The sequence below is a fragment of the Tachypleus tridentatus genome, chromosome 11 (genome assembly GCF_004210375.1).
Source record: "Tachypleus tridentatus isolate NWPU-2018 chromosome 11, ASM421037v1, whole genome shotgun sequence".
NCBI lineage: Eukaryota > Metazoa > Arthropoda > Merostomata > Xiphosura > Limulidae > Tachypleus > Tachypleus tridentatus.
The window spans coordinates 42367813-42392993 of NC_134835.1; the positions used below are offsets into that span (position 1 = coordinate 42367813).

Sequence of the window (25181 nt, forward strand, 5' to 3'; positions counted from 1 at the left end):
AATGAACAATGGACTTTACACGCGGATTTAGAGAGGAAAGGGGCGCGTTGCTCTCTAGATGTATGCTACCCCAGTAGTTTTAGTAATATAATGTGTATATAGGAAGGGGCGCGTAACTCTCTAGATGTATGCTACCCTGGTAGTTTTAGTAATATAATGTGTATATAGGAAAGGGTGCGTTACTCTCTAGATGTATGCTACCCCAGTAGTTTTAGTAATATAATGTGTATATACCCTAGATGTATGCTACCCCAGTAGTTTTAGTAATATAATGTGTATAAAGGAAGGGGTGCGTTACTCTCTAGATGTATGTTACCTATTAGTTTTAGTAATATAATGTGTATATAGGAAGGGGTGCGTTACTCTCTAGATGTATGTTACCTATTAGTTTTAGTAATATAATGTGTATATAGGAAGGGGTGCGTTACTCTCTAGATGTATGCTACCCATTAGTTTTAGTAATATAATGTGTGTATAGGAAGGGGTGCGTTACTCTCTAGATGTGTGCTACCCATTAGTTTTAGTAATATAATGTGTATATAGGAAGGGGTGCGTTACTCTCTAGAGGTATGCTACCCATTAGTTTTAGTAATATAATGTGTGTATATAAATATATATGTGTGTAAATGAGTAACATATATTTTCTTTAGGGAAAACACCCCAATGAAATAATCAGACCAAAAAAATAAATAAAGTTGATTCAAGGGTAACAAAAATTAACTCCTGTCATATAATTATTTGTTGATTTACTGTAGTTTTGTTGTAGTGTTGTTTTGTATAATTTTACCACAAATTCCCCAAAACACGGTTATGACAAATGTTAGGTATTCAGCCGGTACTAGGCTTTCACTGAGTTGTTGAGGTTGACAATTAACATCCCAGTCTTCCACAGAAGCGCTAAACGTTAGATTTATTTACACTATGCTAACAGACTGAATCTAGATAAAGACTACCGTAGAAGAAAAAATAGACGTACAAACAACTAGAAGGCATGGTACACGTCCAGCATCTTCACAACCTTCTATGGACTGAAAACCACCTGACATGTTTTTGTTGGTTTCGTTGTTTTTAAACTTCAGACTAGAGATCGAAGTGCCGTCAAAAAATAAAAAACGCCAGACAGTTTTCCATCCACAGAAGGTTTCTCAAACGCCCTTATCTCTACACACTCTAAAAGATCTACAATGATGTCATGGACAAGCTGTAATTGATTTCACTTTTACTGGTTGTGGTACTGGTATAGTTGCGAGTCATTATTATCTCGTGTTATGTTTTTTTTTTTAAATATATCAAACAGCGCATATGCAGCATGAAAATAACCAATCCCAAAGATGCTGATAAGTGTGTTAAAACTTCATAATAATAGCGGACGTGGTATAATTTATAAGTTCATAGAACGTGCAAATATAAAGCAAGGAATTCCTTTTTACGTTTAGAGCGCGTTTAAAATTGAATGTAACTATATGTAAAGTCTTTATTTTTAGGTCTGGTTGACTCGTCTAGGGATGAGTATTATTTGTTTATGAGGCCTTAGATGAAATTTAGTTTCTTGTTATATTTGATTCATCTTGAGATAAATATTAACTTCTTTACAATTTGGAGGTTTTAGTTCTAGTCTTAGTTACTGGTTTAAAGAAAGGTATTAACTTTATAATATCTTAAACAAGAGTGTTTGCTGTCAGATCCAGTTGACTTGTTTATGGAGAGTATTTATGGTACGTAAGATTTTTCCTTTATTGACTGATGTAGACAAGCTCATTCATTTGTTTACAATGTCTTCTATATGATGTTTTATTATTAAATCTGGTTGTTTCATCTGAGTATTAACTTTTTTGGAATGTCTTTACAATATGTTTGTTAGTTGATTCAGCTAACTTGTCTCAGTGTGACATATAACGAAATAACAGAAATGTTATTCCTCCTTTTTATAGTTTGAGTATTTGTCTTTCGAATTGTCTGGTAAATATCTCAAATGAATCCACTTTTATATTTATAAACATACTCAAGAGGATACGTTTAAAGTAATTTTTAGCAACTTTAAAACCAATAAGTGTAAATTATTATAAAAAGCTCCAGATATTTTTTTGCTTTTCATTTCTCTCTCTGTTGTTTACGGTATTCTTTCATTTACGTAGAAGATAATTATACTTAAAAACAAGAAATGAAAGCGTTCGTACAAACTGCATCACTGCACCCATCACTTAATCACTTATATATGTTTGCTTGTTTGTTTTGTAATTTCGCGCAAAGCTGTATGAGGGCTATCTGCGCTAGCCGTCCTTAATTTAGCAGTGTAGGACCAGAAGGAAAGCAGCTAGTTATTACCACCCACTGCCAGCTCTTGGGCTACTCTTTTACCAATGAATAGTGGGGTTGACCGTCACATTATAACGCCCCTACAGCTGAAAGGGCGAGCATGTTTGGTGCCAGAGGCGTAGATCCTGGGGGAATGGGTGGGGGTATGGTGCATACAATCATCCTTCCCTACAGTTTGGTCTGTTGGTTTGTTTTATTGCATCACAGGCCTACAAATTGTGTGTTTGTTCTTGTGATTCTCGTGTTCTTACCAATCGAATTACATAATTAGGCCTAGATGTAAGCTTGTTCAGTAGCCAAAATGTCCATCTTTAATATAGGCGTGCTTCTAAGCTTTTCGGTCTAAGCGATAGTTCGTAAGTATCAGTCAGTAGGCCTAAGTATACCTGCAAGGCTTGCAAGCACTATCACAGAATCTACCTACGTCTTGTACGTAGTGTAAGATTAAGTAAAATTTTCATCACAACAGATTGAACAGAGCATGAAATTCGAAAATATTACTCCTAAGCGTAAACTCCTGTGATCTAGATCTGGAAGACCATTTGTAGCTTGTAGCTGCATCAATCTCATGTGTATATTGTGCGGTTTTCCTACGCCATTTGTTCTTATGCATGTCTAGCCTGTTTTATTGTCCAACGCCTTACTCCCCTTAGCTGCCGACGCCGCTGACCATAGTGTACGTTTAGTGTATACAATTAACGACAGATTCGAGCTGCTCTGATCCAGACGCGCCCTACATCACCCACTCCGCTCCCTTTAGTCTGAGCCTCGATTTTACAACAGGGCTCATTAGACCTGTGTTTGTGGCCCTCATTAATCCATGAAATTTCAGATTATCACCGCCCTCTAATAAAGTGCTGGTGCTTTATGGTAAAAGAACAATATGTTCTCTTATCATATATAGTAAAAATATTGTATTTTATTGTATAATTAGAACACAAAAGGAGCGATTTCAACGGCATGAAGCCTCTACTCAAATTGTATTGCTAGTTTTTGTTTAGGTGTTTTTATTTAATAGACGTGCTTATAGTCATTATATCACAACGTGTTTGCCTTTTGATGAGCTTTAACAGGAATATAATATATTTGTGATTGTTTAAGTATTTTTCGAGAAACTTGCAATTACTTGTGTTGTAACTAGCACACATTATTGTCCCAGCGATGCCCAGGTGGTCAGTCGGCTCGGTAGTCACTGTGAGGTTCGCGCGTTCGACTTAAATACATTGTACAGTTCAGTCTTACTTCCATTCTGTTTTATCTTCGTTCGTTGTACGTTAAAGTTTTTCAATAAAGACTGTATTTTAGCCTGTTGAGTCATCTGGGAAACAGATTCCAATTATGACAAGCAAGCGTCTGAAACTTTCCGATATTAGACAGTTCTGCAAGCCAGTTACTGGTACTACAAGTGACAATGCAGATAATCCAACAACCTCAAGCAAAGGAATAGAAACTTGCCATACAAAGGAAATACCATGTTCATCAGAGGACGAGTCTGAAAATGCTTGTGCAACTATTACACATCATGAACCACCAGATAGTTGTGAAACAAGTTTGTGCAGTAATGAAAAATCTGACACTCCACAGATACAGTGTGGAAAGCCTTATCATCCAGACGCACAACTAAAACCACGACAGAAAGCAAAATATCAAAATATCAACTTCCAGGGCAAGTGGTTTGATGAGTTCCCATGGCTCCACTTCGACAATCAGACTCAAAAAGTCATATGCTTTCATATGCCAAGGCGGAAAATAGAGGCCTTTTTACAGGGAAGTTGGAGAGGCCAGTGGAGTATACCTTCATATCCACCGGTTTTTGCAACTGGAAAAAGGCAAAACAGAAATTTAACGAATGTCAATCCTCCTGTCAGCACAGATTCGCTATATCTCCAGAAGGTTCACTTGATGTAACTCCAGTGACTGTCCAGCTACATGAAGGAAAAAAGAAGCAGCAGGAAGAATGCACAAGAAGTCTAGTCAAAATATTCAGAAGTTTACGTTTCTTACTGCGTCCAGGTTTAGCATTACGTGGACATATTGATACGGAGGGAAACTTCCTGCTGTTAATGAAGCTCGTGGAAGAGGAAGATCCTGAGTTAACGGCCTACTTGAAAAAGAAAACCACATTCACATCACCCCAGGCTCAAAATGAAATAATGGAGATGTTCAGCCATCAAATACTGAGGAACATAGCACACGAAGTGCAGCAGAGTAAAATCTCTGCGTTAATGGTTGATGGCACTCAAGATGTTACAGGTGCCAAACAGGAAGCAATATATGTACGATACGTAGATGAGAACCTTGACGCCTATGACACATTTCTTGGTTTGTACAGTGTTTCCAATACAACTGGTGAAACAATATCCTCGACTATACTTGATGTACTGACTAGACTCAATTTAACACTGTCAGGATTAAGAGCACAAACCTATGATGGAGCTGCTAACATGAGTGGTGTGTACAGTGGATGCCAGGCAAAAATAAAAGAGAAGCAACCGTCAGCTTTGTTTTTTCACTGCGGAGCACACAAGGCTAATTTAATAATGCAACATGCAGTTGAAGCTTGTGAATGTGTTTGAGATTCTATTCAGTGGGTACATGAACTTGGTGTCTTCCTTTAGAGGTAAGGCAAATACAAGATAATCTTCGAAAATATTGTATCGTCAGACAGCCACAATGGTCCAGTTAAATACATCCGCCCACTGTGTCCAACACGCTGGTTGTGCCCCCTAACTGCAATTACATGTGCTAATGATCACTATAGTTACATTGTTGATTCTTTGTCTGAATTAGCAAATGAAAAATCAGATGTAGCAGTGAAAGCACGAGGTTTGCTGGACAGATTTGACAAAGGAAAGACAGTTTTAGGATTGTTGATGGTTCAGCATCCATTAGCTGCATTAGAGGAACTAAACCGTGCATTCCAAGCAAAATCAACGACAGTATCTGGCATGATTGAAGTATCTGCAATGACAGTTGAGCAACTGCGGTTATTGCGAACATAGGAAAATTACAACAAGATATTTGATGAAGCTGAGAAAAAGGTAACTTCCCTAGATCTGGTGCTTATTGAACTACCACGCATTCGCAGAACCCCCCAGAAGGATCTCAGGTGATGGCTCAGCACACCATTCTGCAACAGCTACAGATTACTACAGAAGCCAATATTTTGAATTTATGGACACAGTCATAGAACATCTGACCACTAAATTCAATGCAGACAACAATGGCTTGAAGCAGTATCTGGCACTTCAGAACATGATCACATCTGGCAAGATTGACAACTCGGTTATAAACTTCCATCCAGAAATCTCTGCACAACGGCTCGAGTTTCAGTTGCCCATGTTCAAAGGAACAACAAAAGCAGTGTCTCTGAAAGGTGCGAAGGATGCTTACTGTAAAATGCATGAAACAAGCCAGCAGATGTTTAGTGAAGTGCTTCTTCTCATGAAAATTTTGCTTGTGTGTCCAGTATCCAGCTGCGAATGTAAACGCAGCTTTTCTGAATTAAGATGGTTGAAGAGATTGTTAAGGTCAACTATGTCTCAGTGCCGCCTCAACCATGTGGCAGTCTGTCACACTCACAAAGATGAGGTCGACAAGATAAATATAGAAGAGCTTATGAAATAATTCATAAACAGATCATCACATAGGAGGTCTACGTTTGGGAACATGTAGACTAGAGGACTAAATGAATTTTACTTCAATGAAAAGTATGAATAATTAAGTGCTACATTGTATTGATGTGTAATTTTCAAGAGTTCGCAAAGACAATTTAATTATTTTTATCAAACAACATGAACAGTTTTTCAGTAGATATAAACTTATCAAGGGTAATTACTAATTTTATTAATATTTGAAAATGTAATCCATGCAATGAAAGCTATGAGTAACCTTGTCAAGTATAATGGTCATCTTTTATACTGTGCAGTGTTCAGGAATAAATTCATGTGGCAGTTACTTTGTGACACATTTGTCTTTATTCTATTAACATTTTGAAAGCTGTTCGCAACACCTCACTTATACAAACCTACATGGAAACCTTGAAGTATCGTAGCAACAAAATTACTCTGTGACTGCATGTTTACAGCTTTCAGGTTCACGTGATCAGAGATTACCAATTTGCAAATTGAACAGTCCACATGAGTGGTTACAAAAATCATCCCCCCCATCGGGTGTAAAAAATTTACGCTCCTGTTTTGTGCAAGGGGGATTCAAACCTACAACCCTCAGATTACGATTCGAGCGCGTTAACCACCTGGCCGTGCCGGGCCTTCAACATGTCATCCCCAGAAACTTTAATAAAGTTCAACAAAATGAAATTCGTGAATTAAAGCTAATATTTTAACAAAACCACGCGATTATTGTTCTACACAATATTATTTGTATTTAATTAATTAAATAGCAGTTAGTGGGTAATTTCAGGTCGGTAGTTGTACAACTCAGAGTTTGTTATTGCATTAATTAAATTACAATATTATCTCGAATCAGGCCTTCGATGCTTTTCACAATATGTTTTCTTTCTTTGGCTCAGTTAAGCTCAGTGATTGGAAGAAATTTTCTAAGTTCTATAATTCCAGAGGGTTCAATCATATATTATGTTCCTGGATGTAAGATAAATTCAATTCCTGAAAACTTAATTGTTTCAACTGAAACGTAACATGTAGGAATTACTGGATATATTGTAAATTCACTTCTAAAACATTTGCTTGTTTTAACTGGAATAAAACACGTAAATATTATTGGATGTGTGGAAAATTTACTCACTAGAAGTTTAATTGTTTTTACTTGTGTAAAACTGTGGATATTATTGGATTTATAGTAAATCCTGTTCCTGGAGACATGATCGTGTTAACTGGAGAAAAACATCTGTGTATTGTTAGATTTATGGTAAATTGAATTCCCGGACACATGGTTTTCTTAACTGAGGTGAAACATGTATGTATTGTTAGATAAGTTCAATTCCTGGGGGCATGATTGTTTTAAATGCAATAAAACGGTGTTGGATGTCCAGTAAAGCTAGCTTCCGAATGCATGGTTGTGTACTAGATAAAACATGTAAATATTTTTAGATACATGATAAAGTCAGTTACATTAGGTATGATCTTGTTAAGTGAAATAAAATAATAATGGATGTTCTTGGTGTGTGTTTTTTGTGTTTTCCTTATATCAAAGCCACATCGGGCTATCTGCTTAGCCCAACGAGGGGAATCGAACCCCTGATTTTAGCGTTGTAATCCCGAGACATACCGCTGTACTAGCGGGGGGGGGGCGTGTTCTTGGTTTTATTGGTATAATTACACGTAAAGATACTGTTATATAAGTGGTTATCTCAATTTGTAGATGCATGGATGCGTTAATTAGAGTAAACATGTACATTTTGCTTCAAGTGAAGTGGCTGTGGAAACCAAACATCCTTGAGTATTATCTGACAACACTAGAAATGACCTGTTTTTTTGTGTGGGTGTTCTTTTCTATGTTTGCTAGCCTTTTCTGCAACTGGTCTGACTTGTTGGTCTGAATCTGTATCTATCTAGTCTTTTCTAACGTTTTAAAATTCACATTTCTCTGTGTTGTAGTGGTCTTATTATTTGTGGTTTTTTGAAAACTATGAAAGCTTGATTTCAAGTGCTTCTCAAAATCCTCCGAATTATATAACTTATCTTCTTTATTACTCTTTCACATTTTATTCAATGCAACTAATTTTACTATCAACGATGTTTTCTAAATTATTCTAGTTTTGTGTCAGTTAAGTCTGGATTTTTAAATTAAACTCTTATAGGCCTGTCCTGGTCTGGCCAGATGGTTATGGTTATAGGCCTGTCCTGGTCTGGCCAGATGGTTATGGCTTAATCTTATAAAACTAGCATTATTGTGTCAGAATGAGGACAAGAAACACATGCTTAAATGAAATATGAAAAGGTTATAAAGCCTCCACTAGAGTAAATAAATATGGATGAACAATGTAAACCTAAACGCTGGAAACAGTAAAGAATTTCAATTATTCGGGTTAGGTGCATTTACCTATTGTAAAGTGTTCTTTACGATAACACACTTCTTCGAATACTGACTGTTCTATTATTTCTATGTGAGACTAAGAAACTACAATTAAGAGTTTTCGATTAAACGGAAATGACTCAACAGCACCTTTCATTCTACAGAGAGAATTGAGTGCATGAGTCACATAGGGTGTTTGTTTTAGCCGAGTATGTATGTGATGATGGTTTGTCACAAGACATGAGAGAATCAGGGTAATGGTTGACCTTTTCTTTCCTCATTAGTGTGGTTAAGCAGATGTTCGAGAACACTATTATCACTATTAATGTAAAATTACTATTTCCGGATTCATGCAGCAACCGCGTGCGCAATACAAGTTCCATAGTTTTCCGCACACACAAGTGTCCTTTTTTTTGGCTATATCCATGAATGAAAGACTTGGCATAAACAAGTTTCTCTCTTTTTCTTTAACACACCTCATCTTTTTTAAAACTAACGTTCCCTTTCTAAGGACTTAAAAATGTTCCCAACATGTATCCACTTTTCACTGTTAGTTTCTCTTGTTGGATCAAAATTTTAGCACCTCAGCGACACAGAGGTAAGTCTACGAAATTATAACGCTAAAAACCGGGTTCCTATACCCATGGTGGGCAGAGCACAGATAGCCCATTGTGTAGTTTTGTGTTTAATTCAAATCAAGAACAACATGTTAAATCTATGAGTTTTGCATTCAGCATGTTCTTTTAGAGTTGAAAGGTAACTCACGTGGGTATTTAAAGGAAAAAAAAGAAAAATACACATGTATCAGTTCTTACAAAGTCTAACTTAAAAGTTCTATATCAACAAAAAAAAAAGATGTTTAGGCTGGAACAGGTTTTAAGACAAAATTTCTCTAATAATTATAACTTCTGCTGGGTAATACTTTAATTTTAACTTAGGCTTTATAACTTTGTTTGAATGAAATCAATTAGGGCAATTTCTAAATTCGTACTTATAAATATTAACAGTATTGCACCATTAACTCGTGGACTACATTGTAAAATAAAACTTTACATTTTCATTCTACGTCTTCTAAATCTAATTTTTATTAATGCTGAATGACTCAAACAATTAATAACAAGCTTGCTTTTTATTCCTTTTGGCTTAACACTCTTTTTATACGATTGTTTAACGTTATCATATCACGTAGACATTGCATTCTAGTCCTAACCCTGTATATATTTTTTAATACTTGCGGTCTACGCCTGGTGCTATAATCACAGTATTTGTTTTTCAACAATAAATTATGTAATGTTGGTAGTTTGTAGTGCTACTGTTTTCACAGTTTGAAGAAATTGTTGCGATGTGGTATTCTCTGAAATTTATATTCAGGTTTCTGATGAGAAATCTTGGATCTTGTTCGCATTAAAATAAAAATATTTTTAGTAATATCTAGACGTGCCAATTCTATAATCAATTAATAGTAATTATGTTTGTTTAAACACACTTCTGTAATTTTTTTTATCTCAGGGGCAGATATAAATCAAATTTAGTCAAAATAATTTGCTGTAATGGATTAAAAAAGTATAAATACGAACCTGTTACAAAACATCTCGAGTGACTGTTTATCTTTAGATATGAGAAACAAATACTCATGATAAGAATTTTTTATGTTGTTGTTTTTTAATTTAACTCAAAGGTATTCGATAGCCATCTATGCTAGCCGTCTCTAATTTAACAGTGACATAAGTAAGGCAGCAAGTCAACACCATCCATCACCAGCTCTTTGACTGCTCTTTTACCAATAAATCGTGGATTGATCAAGGAATAATCACGTTTACACGGCTGAAAGGGCGAACGAGTTTGGTGACGGGGATTAAAATACGCCACCTGCTCGTGTTAAAGAGTTGTAAAGAGTTGAATAGTTGTCACTTACAAGCATACCAGCTCATAAAAAATAAAGAAATGACAGGTCCATGAGAAAGTGTAACAGTATTCACAGCTTAAAGCCATGAAAATGAAATATATAAAGGTTAGTTTGACAGACATAAAGACATAGTGGACAATCTGAAAGGTTAGCTAACTGATGCACTTACTGACAGGTTTCTTTTAACCATAACATCAAGAAATAATGACAGGAAGAACTAAACAGATATTTGTGTGTGTAAGTTTGTTGTTTGTTTGTTTCAAATCGCTTAATGAAATTTAAATGTATGGTGAATTGTGTCGAAGATTTCCAACAAAGCGCAGAATTTCGTCCCCGCAAAAACAGGGGGTTCGTTTAGTTCATATGGAAGTATGTTTCCCAACTGGTCTGACGATTAGACCACGAAGAATGAAACAAGCAAACCTAAAAAGGAACGAATATCTAATTAAAATATTCAAAGTTTATAATAACAACAGTGCACCATTGTGCATTATAAGACAAGTGATCATGTGCTCATATGCGTATCTGTAGAAAAAGATCTATGACAAATAATTTATTGAACAATATGCTCTTGTTACTATATGTTTCACACACTGTACTTTTTGTATCTAGCGTACAAAAAGAAGAGAGGATCACAAACAGTGTTTCCAAATTAAAATGAAGCATACTACGTTAACTCTTATATTAACCTTACTAAATAACAATGATAATTAATATTTTAAATTAAAAATCTCGGCTCCAGTATCCTGTGGAACAACTTACAAACTATTCAGTGGCGATCTTTTGTTGGCAAAATCCAAACGGCGCCTGTACAAATGAAAATAAAAATTAACTTTAAAGTTACAAAAGAATTTCGAAAGTTCTCGGAGAGAAGGATGACATAAAAATATACAAAGCGAGAACTTTAATAACAGTTCATGTGTTAAAGTTACAAAAACAGTTTCATTTCAAAATGAAGAAAGCTCTGTTATTTTACTAGAGATGTGTAAGATTTGGTAGAAATTTTGGTAAATTACGTAGGAAATTTACGTAACTTTTAGTTAAAACCTTTGAAAAATCTGTGATAAATGTGCTCTCTCAAAAACCAACAATCTTTTAAATAACAAAATAAATTATCGAGTTTCTGAAACACGAAAACAGTAATTGGTGTCTGTTAAATCAAGGCCCGGCATGGCCAGGTGGGTTAAGGCGTGCGACTTGTAATCTGAGGGTCGCGGGTTCACATCCCCCCGCACCTAACATGCTCGCCTTTTCAGCCGTGGGGGCGTTATAAAGTGACGGTCAATCCCACTATTCGTTGGTAAAAGAATAACCCAAGAGTTGGCGGTGGGTGGTGATGACTATGTGCCTTCCCTCTAGTCTTACACTGCTAAATTAGGGACGGCTAACGCAGATAGCCTTCGAGTAGTTTTGCGCGAAATTAAAAAAACAAAAACAAACTCTTAAATCAGTTAGCCTACAGGCAGGGACGACCGCTGACGACTCCACTGCCTGATTTGCTAACAAGAATAACACAGAATGCTAATTAAAAAACAAGTTGTTTTTTTTGTAAGGGAACCTAACAAGAAAGCGCCTAATTTCCACTTGGCCCAATTAGCCCCTGCGGGAAGTTAGAGATATAAACTTGCTTCAGCAGCACTATGTTACAATTGTTGTGTTTATAGTCAGAAAGAACAAATTATCAAACTTAACTGTAAACTAAAAGAATGTGGAAAACTTGTAGTGCAGCCTGGCTCTACAATGGTCATATAAATTAAACACATATTACATAAGTAAAGAATGCAATGACCAAAAATTGTAGAGCTTCCCAGTGCAAATACAATGTAGTCATTGATTATTATTATTGTATTTATAAAATAGAAATGTATCATTACTTGAATTAATTATATGTTTTTCGCAATCTGCTTATCTTGAGTGTGTTTGTGTTTTCTTATAGCAAAGCCACATTGGGCTATCTCCTGAGTCCATTGAGGGGAATCAAACCCTGATTGTAGCGTTGTAAGTCCGTAGACTTACCGCTATACTCGCGGGAAACGCTTATCTTGAGAATACAAATGTTTGCAGGGCCCCCGCTAGTGTAGCGGTAAGTCTATGAACTTACAACGCTAAAATCAGGGGTTCGTTTCCCCTCAGTAGGCTCATCAGGTAGCTTGATGTAGGGTCCGGCATGGCCAGGTGGGTTTAGGCATTCGACTCGTAATCCGAGGGTCGCGGGTTTGAATCCACGTCGCATCAAAAATGCTCGCCCTTTCAGCCGTGAGGGCGTTATAATGTTACGATCAATCCCACTATTCGTTAATAAAAGAGTAGCCCAAGAATTGGCGGTGGGTGGTGATGACTAGCTGCCTTCCCTCTAGTCTTACACAGCTAAATTAGGAATGGCTAGCGCAGATAGCCCTCGAGTAGCTTTGCGCGAAATTCTAAAACAAAGTTTCGTGGATTGTCTTCATCAGAACAATTGGTTGATGATGAATGATTGAACAATTCCTCCATTACAAAGATATCAGAAACGGGGGTGGTTGGGGTGCTATAACATTTGACTTATATAACAACTGAAAATTACAATACTATACTAATTTTTGTGGGTATGCTCCCAGGCCCTTCTATATTGAGCTTCCTTTGAGAGCACGGGAGCTGCTTTTAGTAGCTTCCTGTACTTTTAATTTCTCGTTGCAAAACCTGCATGTCTATCCAAACATCCCTCTTTTGCAACTCTTTCCTACCTCACTGCATTTGTAATATTCCACCACAGATGGACTCTTAGAACTACAGTACTATGTTGCGGATATGTTGTATATTTCTCCAATGATGTGACAACTGTGTGAAGAAAGATTGTCTGGAAAATACTGCGTTGTCTTGGACTCTGTGAAGATGTAGCTTTCGTAAAACCAAAGAAAGAATTACATCAGCCAGGTCAAAATATAACTCCAGTTGTTACTTCCATAATTCACTCTATTAATGAGCATTTCATGATAATATTCCTCTTAAATATAATTTGAAAGTACTATAAATTGACGTTAACTATGGAGGTTTTAAAGTAATAAGACCTAAAATGTGCAAAATGGTGTTTCGTCAAGGAAAATATCAAGACCGGTATTACCTTAAAGGTGAAAATAAACCCAAAAGATCACGCGTGAGAAATACACTTGACCAAAATTATGTTAAATTCAGTATACCAGCAAAATGGTAAAAGAAATGAAATGTGTGTATGAGAAATTTATGTATATAAGTTAAAACAGTCGTATTTTTTAAGTAATTACACAAAATGTACATTACAAGTGGTTTAGCATTTTGATAAAAATCGAAATAAATACATGCCAGGTATCTTTATACATGGATAGTATGTTTGACATCAATGTTACAAAAAAAAATTAAAAAATGCAATAACTAATAAAATGCTATGTGGTTGTACTTTTAAAATTATATTTTTAGCACTATAAGTTTAAACACTTTTTTCATTGATTTGCAATTATCAATTAATTGCTTCAACCGAAGGAATATATTCTTGTCTGGATAGCTTTATTTACATGACAGAAGAATAAATATAATAGTTTTAAAAATAACTTTCTTTCATTATTACAGAGAAGAGTTAAAACTATGGGATAGGATGAGATTTGTATCATTTAACGCTGTTTAATTTCGTAGCCCAGCAGGGCCAGGTGGTTAGAGCGCCCAAATAAGTCTAATTAATTTTGAGTGCTCAGTGTGGAATATTATAACACCCCCATAGCTATAAAGGAGAACATGTTTAGCTTGGTGTGACGGGGATTTGAACCCACGATTATCAGATTACGAGTCGAGTGCCTTAACCGCCTGGCCATGTAAGGCCCAGTATATAACAAGACACACATTACTGTGTCATGAGGCCAAAACAACCTGCAGAATACAGTCTTATCAAGAGTGACAATTTAGTGAGTTTCCAATTTCTGTAGATCGGACTACTGTAATCCAAACTAACACATATTTTCAGTGTATGTGCTCTATTGAACCGTTACTTCATATATCAAATTTCAAAACAACTCATTTAGAATTACCCGAGACAACAAGTCTCCAATTTCGATTGAGTTTCTTATTATTTCTAGCCGCGGCATAGTGGCTATAGAATGGCTCGAGTTTCTCGAATACAAACTTTTAGCTTGTAGTTTCGTCATCTCTTGACTGCTTTAAGAACTAATTACAATTTTGATCTCCGAAAGTCAAATCCAACTGATGTATTTGACCACTTCCAAAGCATCATAGATTAACTTAGTCTAATCTTGTAAAAAAAATGTCAGTTTGAGAGTAGGCTTGTAGAGATCCTGATGTGTAATAAAATATAATCTGGTATTTTGGCACCCACACTTAGTATTGCTGGTGAACAATAAATATAGCTTATAAAAAGGGAAGAAAAGGTGTCGCAGATTAATTTGTTCTAATTATGCTTAAAAGAATTTCAACTGTCGTAGCTATTGAGGATTCCTTCTTTTTCTTTGTTTTTTGTTATTCGCATAGAAAGTACGGAAGCTTTATTTCATAGAAAAACAAGTCCGGCATAACCAAGCGTGTTAAGGCGTTCGAGTCGTAATCCGAGGGCCACGGGTTCGAATCCCGGTGGCACCAAACATGCTCGCCCTTTCAGCCGTAAGGCGTTATATTGTGACGGTCAATCCCACTATTCGTTGGTAAAAAAGTAGCCCAAGAGTTGGCGGTGGGTGGTGATGACTAGCTGCCTTCCCTCTAGTCTTACACTACTAAATTAGGGACGGCTAGCGCAGATAGCCCTCGAGTAGCTTTGTGCGAAATTCAAACAAACAAACATTAATATAAAAATATACTTAGCTTTATGGATTTTTTTAAAATTTGATATACTGATATATTTTTACAACCCACAATTAGGTGTCAGATTTGGTCTAAACATAAGCTACATGTACAAAATAAAACCGCTCAGTTTTTACCAAAATGTTTTTTCCCACCTATACATAAAGTCAATTGAGCTATATTTAAAACTTTTTTACTACAGCTTTACGTTAGAGTAAAATTGGACCATCATTAATTTCTTATCATGCGGAGGTTAAAGACAGCTGATTTAAAACAGCAAAGCTTTGAGTTGAAAGCACGTGTGTTTGTGAATGAAATGATTTTAAATATCATTGAAGATGTTATATCTAAATTTATAAAATATTTTGTTAAGAAAGTATATTAGCCTTTAATTCAAAAATATACTTTTATCTTTCTATTGTGGAAAATATCCCTAACTCATTTTCATTAGAAACCTTATTCAATTATTAATGTGTCATCAGTTGAAAATGCAAATACTTACTTCTTTGTTTATTTTAGGACAATAAAAATCAGTGAACACAGGAAGCCACTTTTTATCATCTTGTGGAAGATATAGTGAAATAGCAAGCAACAAGAACAATACCTGGTTAAAAATATCTCCAAAAACGCAAGGTAAAGGATAAAGGTTATTTAGTATGGTAACATTTATATAAGAAACAGTTTTGTTTGTTTTGAATTTTGCGCAAAGATACTCGAGGGTTGTCTGTGCTAGCCATCTCTAACTAAGCAGTGTTGTAATACTAGAGGGAAGGCAGCTAGTCATCACCACCCACTGCCAACTTTTGGGTTACTCTTTTATCAACGAATAGTGGGATTGACTATCACACTATAATGAACCCATGGCTGAAAGGGCAAGCATGTTTAGTATGATGGGAATTCGAACTTGTCACCCTCGGATTAAGAGTCGAGTGATTTAACCACCAGGCCATGCCGGGCCTATAAGAATCAGAAAAAACTTGTCAAAAACTATATTATTATTACTATTAAATAATATTGGGGAAAAATAAAAGAGGGAGCTAAGAAACCCTGAGCATATTGATAAGATAGCAGGATGAAATACATCGTCTTTTCCAAAGACTTGTTGAATTTCCCACAACATTAATAGAAATACAAGAAATAGTTCATAATACATATTTTCCAGTACTAACAAAATATAGTAATACACAGATGTGCATAAAAAAAGATGGGTTAAAGAACCACCACAAGTTTTCGTAGATTGCATGAATAAGTGGAAAGTAAGTGAGAAAAGGAATTGAACGAATAACTGTTTCGTGCTGCTATCCCATTTTCACATACATAAGATTAACAGTCATTATGAAATTGATAAATGTTCAGAATTTCATCGTTATGCTTTTTATATATGTTGAATGTACTGTGCATAATATTTAGTGATATAAAAGTACAATTTATTATGGATAAAACATGCTTTTTAATATTTTAACAGTATTGAGATTTATTAAAATAATGCAGAGACAATATTTTTATTAAGTAATCCTTTTAATCTAAAGCAGTAATGCTTTGTAAAAAAGTTACAAGTATAGAAATTATTTTTGGCAAAGAACATATTGAATAACAGCAATTGTCTAAGCTTTATAACATAAAACAAAAACGAGGACATATGATTTAGAAACTAGCAAATTCAAATATTACCCTTCTTCTGTTACTTACCTGTATTTAGTAAAGTACTGAATATATGAGTAACTAGTATTTAAATATGTTACTAAGCAGCACAGGAAATATTTTGGTAATGGTTTAATGCATAGTGATAATGTTTGTTTGCTGATACAAACATATACAGAAAGCAATAAATAATTATCATTGTAGGAAAGTGCACTTGGTATAATTTATTAGTAACAGAAACGTTTTGAGATTATTTACTACAGAGAATTAGCTTGGTATCACAGGAGCTGTTTCATAGCTATCATCTACTTACTTATCATGTTCATATCATGTTTGGTTAGATATGTGGCAATAAAGGCTATTGCTGTTTTGTCATGCCCAAAATCTTAACCTTTGAAATCTGCCCTGTAGTCAACAAAAAGCTGTTTCACTTATACAATGGCTTGCAAGCTGTAAATTCTGTATTTCCTTCTGATATGGTGCTACATATTCATTACCTTTAAATGGAACCTGCAAACAATTTTCTGAGGGAGAAGGTATACTCAGTCACCACTTGGCAGAAATATCTTCTTTTCCTGATAGTCATGTTATGGTGAGCTATTGCAAAAAATATATTCAGGTATTTGTTGTACTTATATGTGTGTGTGTGTAAATCATTGACTGGACATGAAAACACTTCACTGTTTTTCTTCCTTGTATGCTTCCTTCTGGCCCAGCATGGCCAGGTGGGTTAAGGCGTTCGACTCGTAATCTGAGGGTCACAGGTTCATCCCTGTCACACCAAACATGCTCGCCCTTTCAGCCATGGGGATGTTATAATGTGATGATCAATCCCACTATTCATTGGTAAAAGAGTAGCCCAAGAGTTGGCAGTGGGTGGTGATGACTAGCTGCCTTCTCTCTAGTCTTACACTGCTAAATTAGGGACGGCTAGCTCAGATAGCCCTTGTGTAGCTAGGCGTGAAATTCAAAAACCAACAGACAAACAAAATGTCCCCTGCTGGTACAGCAGAAAGTTTACAGTTTTACAATGCTAAAATTAGGGGTTCAATTCCCCTTGGTAGGCTTAGCAGATAGCCTGATATAGCTTTGCTATAAGAAACACATACACACGCTCTTCCTTGTAAAGATATAGTTTCTTGAGCAAATTTGATTTGGCTTATGATGAAAGGGTGATTTTAAATGTATTATGTTTATTTACATTCAGAAAAATGACAAACAACTTCATGAAAAATTAAAGTAACATGTTTGTACCTACATATTTAATTTTCTTTGTTATGCACGTTTTTGAATGGTATTTGTTTTTTGCAGAGGTATTTATTATAGATTTATATGGTATGGTATGTATATGCTGTTACTTTATCTTGTAATATTACATTTTTCTTTGATTTTTGTTACAAAATATGTTAGTTATCTTTAATTCTGATGTCTGCTTTTTTAATATTTTTCATACAGAGTAATAACTTTACCTAATGTTTCAACCTGTGTAGAGTTTTGACTTTCTTCAGTACAGTTCATCTTATATCCACTCACTTGCTGTAAGGAAGGTGTGTAACAATACATGTCTCACTTGGAATGTAAATACAATTTTGGTCTCTTTGTATAACAAAAATAACATGTTATTGACTTATTTGAAAGACTTCAGAGAATTACTGGGATGATTCCAGGGATAGAAGAGTCATCTTATGCAGGTAGGTTAAGATCTCTTATTTTATCTTAATAAATATACAGGTGATAGTATTGAAGTCTGAGGGATCAATGAGGTGATGGCTCTTGAAAGTGATGCATGTGACTCAATATCATGATACATTATCATTTTTATATTAACACACTGTACCTAGTTTTAAAATACAAAACAGTAGACTTGAACTATATGTCTAATAAACAACAGCAAACAACAACAAAACACTGCAAGTGTATACATGAATTTTATATAGTTTCTTTACACATTAAAAATATTTATTTCTAAACTGAGTAAAAAAGTGGCATTTCCATGGCTATATCAGCCACACTGGGTCTTACTATGCTATTTTTATGCTGTATTGTGAAATAATTAGGTGAAAAGACACAGTCTGAAGATGTAGAAATATTCTAAGTAGAATTTGAAGTTTCAAATGTTTTACTACTATAAAAATTATTTAATTTTCATTGTTATATCTTGTTCCATATCTAGGATAACAGAGAACACATAATGGCACAAAAAATTAGAGAGGTGTGCTTTTTTATGCTGTAAAATGACCAAAAATGAGAATTTAAAAACATTTTTTGTCATATTCTATGACATGCTATAATGATCTGTTAGATTTTAGAGATAGTATTGGATTAAAATAAACATATTTGGACTTGTAGGTAAAATGTTAAGTTTTGATAGAGGATTACTTTTTTCTATATGCATAGCCACATGCAAAAGGTCAGAGATTACTTGATTTTAGTAGGGACAAAGGCTTAAAGGGTCTTGATTCCAAAAGAGCCCAGAGATATTTTATTTTTTAATATTTAATTTTAGATGTGACAACAGTTCAAGTGAAAATAAGTTTTTTTTACAAACGTTTTATGTGGCAAGTACATTTTTGTTAAATATTTATCTTTGAAAAAGTGCCCAAATTCTCTAAGTGACCAAGTCTGGCAGGTATATATAGAAACTTCATATTTTAATGTACTTATTCTCTGTTTTTGACTGCTTTTTCAGTGCTATTTACTACTGGAATGACACAATGTCTCAAAGTATATATTAATTAGTCTACTGAATCATGAATAATTTTATATGTTTATTAAAATTTCTATATCTTTCTTAAGTAATTATATCATGGGTGAAAAAATATTAAAACTCAAAATATTTTCCACTTTGATAATATTCCTCAGTGGGATAACAGAAAGTCTACAACCTTACAAATCTGAAGTCTGAGGTTTTGCTCTAAAGAAATAAACCATTTTGATAAGCAATATGTATAAACAAGAGAAAATCCTCAATAACTATGGCTGTAATTATTTTTCAAATTGGTTAAGGGTTAGAGCTATGAGCTGAAAGTTTGTATTGGAGAAAAACTTAGAGCCACTCTATGAGCTGCTATACAACAAGTAAAAAAAACCTACATATTTTCTCTTCCTCATTGTGTATTTAGAAGCTATTATTTCAAAGCAAAATCTCCATATTTGTTAAAGTTACTAGCAGAAGTAAAGGTAGTAAAAATACATAGTTAAGTAATAATATTGTCTAAAACTGCTTTTCTCAACATCCATACATTGAGCATTATCATGAACTTATAAAATGTTGTTCTTGTTATTTTCTAAATATTTTGTTGCTTTCTTTCTTTAATATCTTTAAATGCACTTGATTAGAAGATTGGCTCGCCTGAAATGTTAAAAGTTGTATATTCATATATTTCTCACATTCAATGATCCTTTCAAATTTGTTTCAGAATATCATTTCATATACATGTTTGTAAACACAGGATTAAGATTCTTGCTATTGTTAGAATACTTTGGTTTAGATATAAAGTTTTATTGTTATTGAAATGAAAATAGAAACTTGGTTAGAGATAATATGGATAGATAAGCTTGTTATATTGAAGGTATGTGTGACACAATTATAAATTTTTTTCAATTTTTTTTTATTCCATAATCCTTAATCAGAATACAGTATCAGTAAAGTGAGTATTTCCAGCAATTAAACAAAACAGAAACAATCTGTAAAGATTGAACCTTATGTATTATAAGTGTGGAAAGGTTTTTAAAGATGATCTCAAATGAGAGAAGTTTGTTTGTGAAATAAAAAGGGAGAAATTATTTCTAGCATGAAATGTGTTCCATAATATTTTAAACTTCCAACACATTCAGTGAAGGTAAAATAAAAATAACTAGTGTTTGCTATATGTTTAATTCATTGAAATAATTTTTATTCTTTTTAAGTAAAGAATTCTGAAATAACAGCTTTGATGGCCTCTCATTTTACATGAAAATACATATGATATATGACAAATCAAATAATTTCAGGTGTACGCCCCTCGGTGTGGATACCTGTTCGTGGTGAGGGGACCTCCAAGGGAACGTTCTGTTCTGTCTAGTAGCCTTCTCTGGGATCTAAACATCCACCCACGTGTTTGCCGTGCGTGGTGACCCGTGAAGGGGAGGAGAGGATCCTGGTGGTTGAGGGGTCCAACCCTAACACACCACTTTGGCCTTGAATTCCTGTAGACGGGCGGCCTTTGGGTGGCCCCCCTTGGGTCAATCGGCTGGTCCATTTGTGCTAGAGTCAACCAAGTACCAGTGTTGGAAGTTCTCAATGGGTGTTGTGGACATTGTGCCTGATGCTGGTGTTTGGGTATAGTGCTCACGAAACCCTGGCGTTGCTGCATTGTCCTTGTATGATTTTGTAGTGCGTCCCCTTGTAGGGCTCCATGGTGGGTGGGGTCAGTGGGTACCGAAATTTTTCCTTTTTCCTATGGATCCTCCTTCAAAAAATTTAAATAAAATTGTGAAAAAACAGTCAATGGGTAAGCGACCACGTCTTGAAGACTCTGAACAGCAATCTTCAACATCTGTAACACACGTACCTCATTTTCTTATATTACATTCTCTTTTGGAAAAACCTTTAGGGCAATTGTCCCCCTTTTTTATTCAGAAGGGTCTAGAGGGACTTGCTGGCTCTCCAAAGTCAGTAAAGAAGCTTCGATCTGGAGACATATTGGTTGAAACATCCACATCCCAACACAGTGAACTCCTCTTGAATTCAAAGGCAATTGGGGATATACCTATTGAGGTTACACCTCATGCTACTTTGAATTCATCACGAGGAGTTATTGTTGAGAGGGATTTGAAGAACGTCCCTGAGTCAGAGATTCTCGCTGATCTCTCCACTCAAGGAGTTTCTGCAGTGAGGCGCATTTCCACTCGCAAAGATGGAGTTATACTGCCAACAAATACCCTCGTTTTGACATTTACTTCATCACGTGCACCTGCCACATCAAGGCAGGTTATCTCATTTGCAGGGCATACAATACAAACCCTCTCCGATGTTTCCAATGTCAGAGATTCGGCCACTCAAAGACATCATGTCGTGGTTCTCTGACATGTGCTCGTTGTGGGGGCAAGGACCACGATGCATATGAATGTGACATAGACCCACATTGCATCAACTGCAATGGTTCTCACCCCTCTTACTTTCGTTCTTGCCCAAAATGGTTGGAGGAAAAAGAGGTGCAGCATTTGAAAACGATACATAACATTAGATATCCTGAGGCCCGGAAATTGCTGCCCACCACTCCATCTCGGACATATGCTGCTGCACTTCATTCCACAACTACAGTGGGAGTGCAGACAGATCTCTCTGTGCCTCCAAGACAATCGTTTTCAAAACAAATGAAAAGCCTTTTGACCTCCGTGGTTAAAAAGGTTGATGAATCGACTTCCACGCCCATCTCTGTTCCTCCCATACGTTCCAACAAACCTCAAGATCCACGTCCTTCAGTTTCAAATACAGGCATTTCTTCTGATACATCTTTTTTCTCCCACCCCAAGAGGCAAAACAATCATTCGTTCACGTCCTCAGTCGCTGGAATCCCCTTCCAATAACAAAGACCTGCCCAATCAACCCAGGGCAGGATCCATGGAGGTTGATAGACCTCCTCCGACTAAGGACAGTAAGGAAAAAAGACGTGGTCGTAAACAGAAGGGTTCTCCAGCCACTTCACCTACCCGTTTTTAAAAATGGCCACCTTGATACAATGGAACTCTTGAGGTTTACGTTCTAATCTGGATGATATCAAAACACTGATTGCTTCCTACCATCCTGTTTGTCTTTCCCTACAAGAAACATTTCTCAAACCTGCTGATACAGTCTCCATTCGGCAGTTTTCTCTGTACAGAAATGACAGGCTGTGTGATGGACGAGTACATGGAGGGGTGGCACTATTGGTTGATCAGCATGTGCCCATCTTGTCTTTGTCACTCAACACACCCTTGGAGGCCGTAGCCATCTGTGTTTCCTTGGGTCATACCATCATTGTTTGTTCTCTCTACCTTTCCCCTGGAGAGACATATGATCAATCAGACCTTGATGCTCTCGTTGAAGTTGAACAGTTGCCGTCTCCATTTCTAATCCTGGGGGATTTTAATGGACATTATCCCCTCTGGATTACCCCCACGGAAGGCTCAAAAATGGGCTTGGGATACTTTTTATAGATATCCCACACTTTCAAACCCCGTGCACATGCTAGGTGGGTAAGACGTCAAAGACAGAAGGAATCTTGGATTAAGTTCACAACTAGCATATCTTCTACCACCAGTTCCAAGATCATATGGGACAGGATTCGAAAGGTTAATGGGCGCTACAATTCTGTCCCCCCTCTCGATCTTACTCTCTGATGGTCAGGAGGTGGCTGATGTCCGGAGCATCACTGATACTCCAGGTGAAAGCTTTTGCTGGGTATCTAGCACTTCTGCTTGTTCCTCCACCTTTTTGGCCATCAAGACTCGGGCAGAGCGTTCACCTCTTTCCTTTCGAACTGACTGTTTCTTTGACTATAATTGTCCCTTTACACTGGTGGAACTGAAAATGGCCCTTCATCGGTCTGCCAGTACATCTGTTGGACCTGATGATGTTCATTATGACATGCTGCACCATCTATCTCCTGCTTCTCTTGATGTCCTTGATGAGGGAAAGATCCAATAATTCCTTCAAACTACCGTCCAATTGCTTTGAAGAGCTGTCTTTGTAAGACCTTAGAAAGGATGGTTAATGCTCGTCTTGTTTGGTTCCTCGAATCAAACAATCTCCTCTCGCCCACCCAGTGTGGGTTTTGACGACAGCACTCCACCACAGACCACCTAATTCATCTTGAAACATCTATCAGAGAAGCCTTTCTCAAACGCCAACATCTTGTATCAATATTCTTTGACATTGAGAAGGCTTACGACACAACATGGAGGTATGGCGTTTTGCGAGACCTCCATACATATGGGTTACGAGGCCATCTACCCATGTTTATTAAAAAATTTTTAATGGACAGGAGATTCCAAGTTCGTGTGGGTTCGACACTTTCCCGTTCTTTTGTACAGGAACTTGGAGTCCCTCAAGGCTGTGTTTTGAGTGTCACACTTTTCAGTATAAAGATAAATGCCATCACTGAACAACTCCCTCTCACTATTGTGAATGGACTGTATGTCGACGACTTTCACATCTCATGTCAGTCGTCGAACATGAGATATATTGAGCGGCAACTACAAACTGCTCTCAATCGTGTACTGAAGTGGACTATGGCAAACGGCTTTAATTTCTCTCTCTCTAAAACCGTATGCATGCACTTTTGCCATCAACGGGGTATCCACCCTGATCCCAAACTTCATATCGGTGAAGTTTTGCTGCCAGTGGTCCCAGAGACCAAGTTCTTGGGGCTTATCTTTGATCGTAAGCTAGCCTTTATACCACACTTAAAGCAGCTTCAGGTCAAATGCACAAGAGCACTGAACATCCTCCGTGCCCTCTCTTCTACCAGTTGGGGAGCAGATCGATGTTTGATGTTAAAGGTATACCGTGCTCTTATTCGATCAAAACTCGACTATGGAGTCTATGGATCTGCCAGACCCTCGGCCTTAAAGATGCTGGACCCCATTCATCACCAAGGACTTCGACTCTGCACTGGGGCTTTCCGTACCTCTCCAGTTCAAAGCTTATACGTTGAATCTCATGAACCTTCTCTGCACCTTTGCCGTTTGCAACTATCTTTACAATATACTTCGAAACTTCATTCCTTAACAAAGCATCTCACTTGGGGATGTGTATTCCTTCCTCGGTGGGTTGTACTTTTTCAGAACAGACGATCTGTCATTGCTCCATTTGGCCTTCGCATTTTGGCGCAATTGGATGAATTGGGTCTGTCCTTGGATAACATTGCAGATTCCACAGGTCAGCCCATCCCACCATGGCTTATTACAGCCCCCAAATGTGACCTTTCTTTCAGTCATCTAAAAAAGGCAGATACTCCAGATTGGAAGTACCGTCTTTTATTTAATAAACATCTTTCGAACAATCATTCAATTCCCATTTATACAGATGGTTCCAAATCAGGTAATTCAGTGGGCTCTGCTGTGGTTTGCTGTGGTTCAGTAATTGCACGCAGAATCCCCTCTACAGCTTCTGTGTTCACTGCTGAACTGTATGCCATATCTCTTGCCCTGGATCATATTGCAGCTGAGCAATACTCCAACTGCACTATTTATACTGATTCACTTAGTTCTATACTGGCCCTGGAATCGCTACACGTTGGCTCACACCCTGTTCTCGCTGATATTCAAAACCGACTGGCCCATTTCTCATTAACTGCTACTTCTATCCAGTTTTTCTGGATACCAGGCCGTGTTGGTGTTCGCGGGAATGAGCTTGCAGACACAGCAGCTAAATCTATCTGCTCCGGCACTATCACCCCTGTGCCTATTCCGTACATGGACTATGGTCTTGTCTTCAAGGCTCGGCTCCGTACCAGCTGGCAGTCCACTTGGAGTGAGCAACGTGACAACAAGCTTTTTCAAA

The 25181-nt window shown here is 36.6% G+C and overlaps 1 long non-coding RNA gene across 8 annotated transcripts in view; it reads left to right on the plus strand.

The window, feature by feature from the left end:
• The first annotated feature begins 8763 nt into the window (after positions 1-8763).
• Positions 8764-25181, plus strand: part of LOC143232033 (uncharacterized) — a 31268-nt gene continuing 14850 nt past the window's right edge. For 3 of the 8 annotated variants that reach the window (XR_013017341.1, XR_013017344.1, XR_013017343.1), the window contains exons 1-2: positions 16074-16269; positions 18110-18345. This is a non-coding gene — a long non-coding RNA (uncharacterized LOC143232033). Of the gene's footprint in view, positions 8909-15532; positions 15647-16073; positions 16270-18109; positions 18346-25181 lie in introns of those variants that run through there. The other 5 variants (XR_013017342.1, XR_013017347.1, XR_013017345.1 and 2 more) reach the window with 4 other exon arrangements.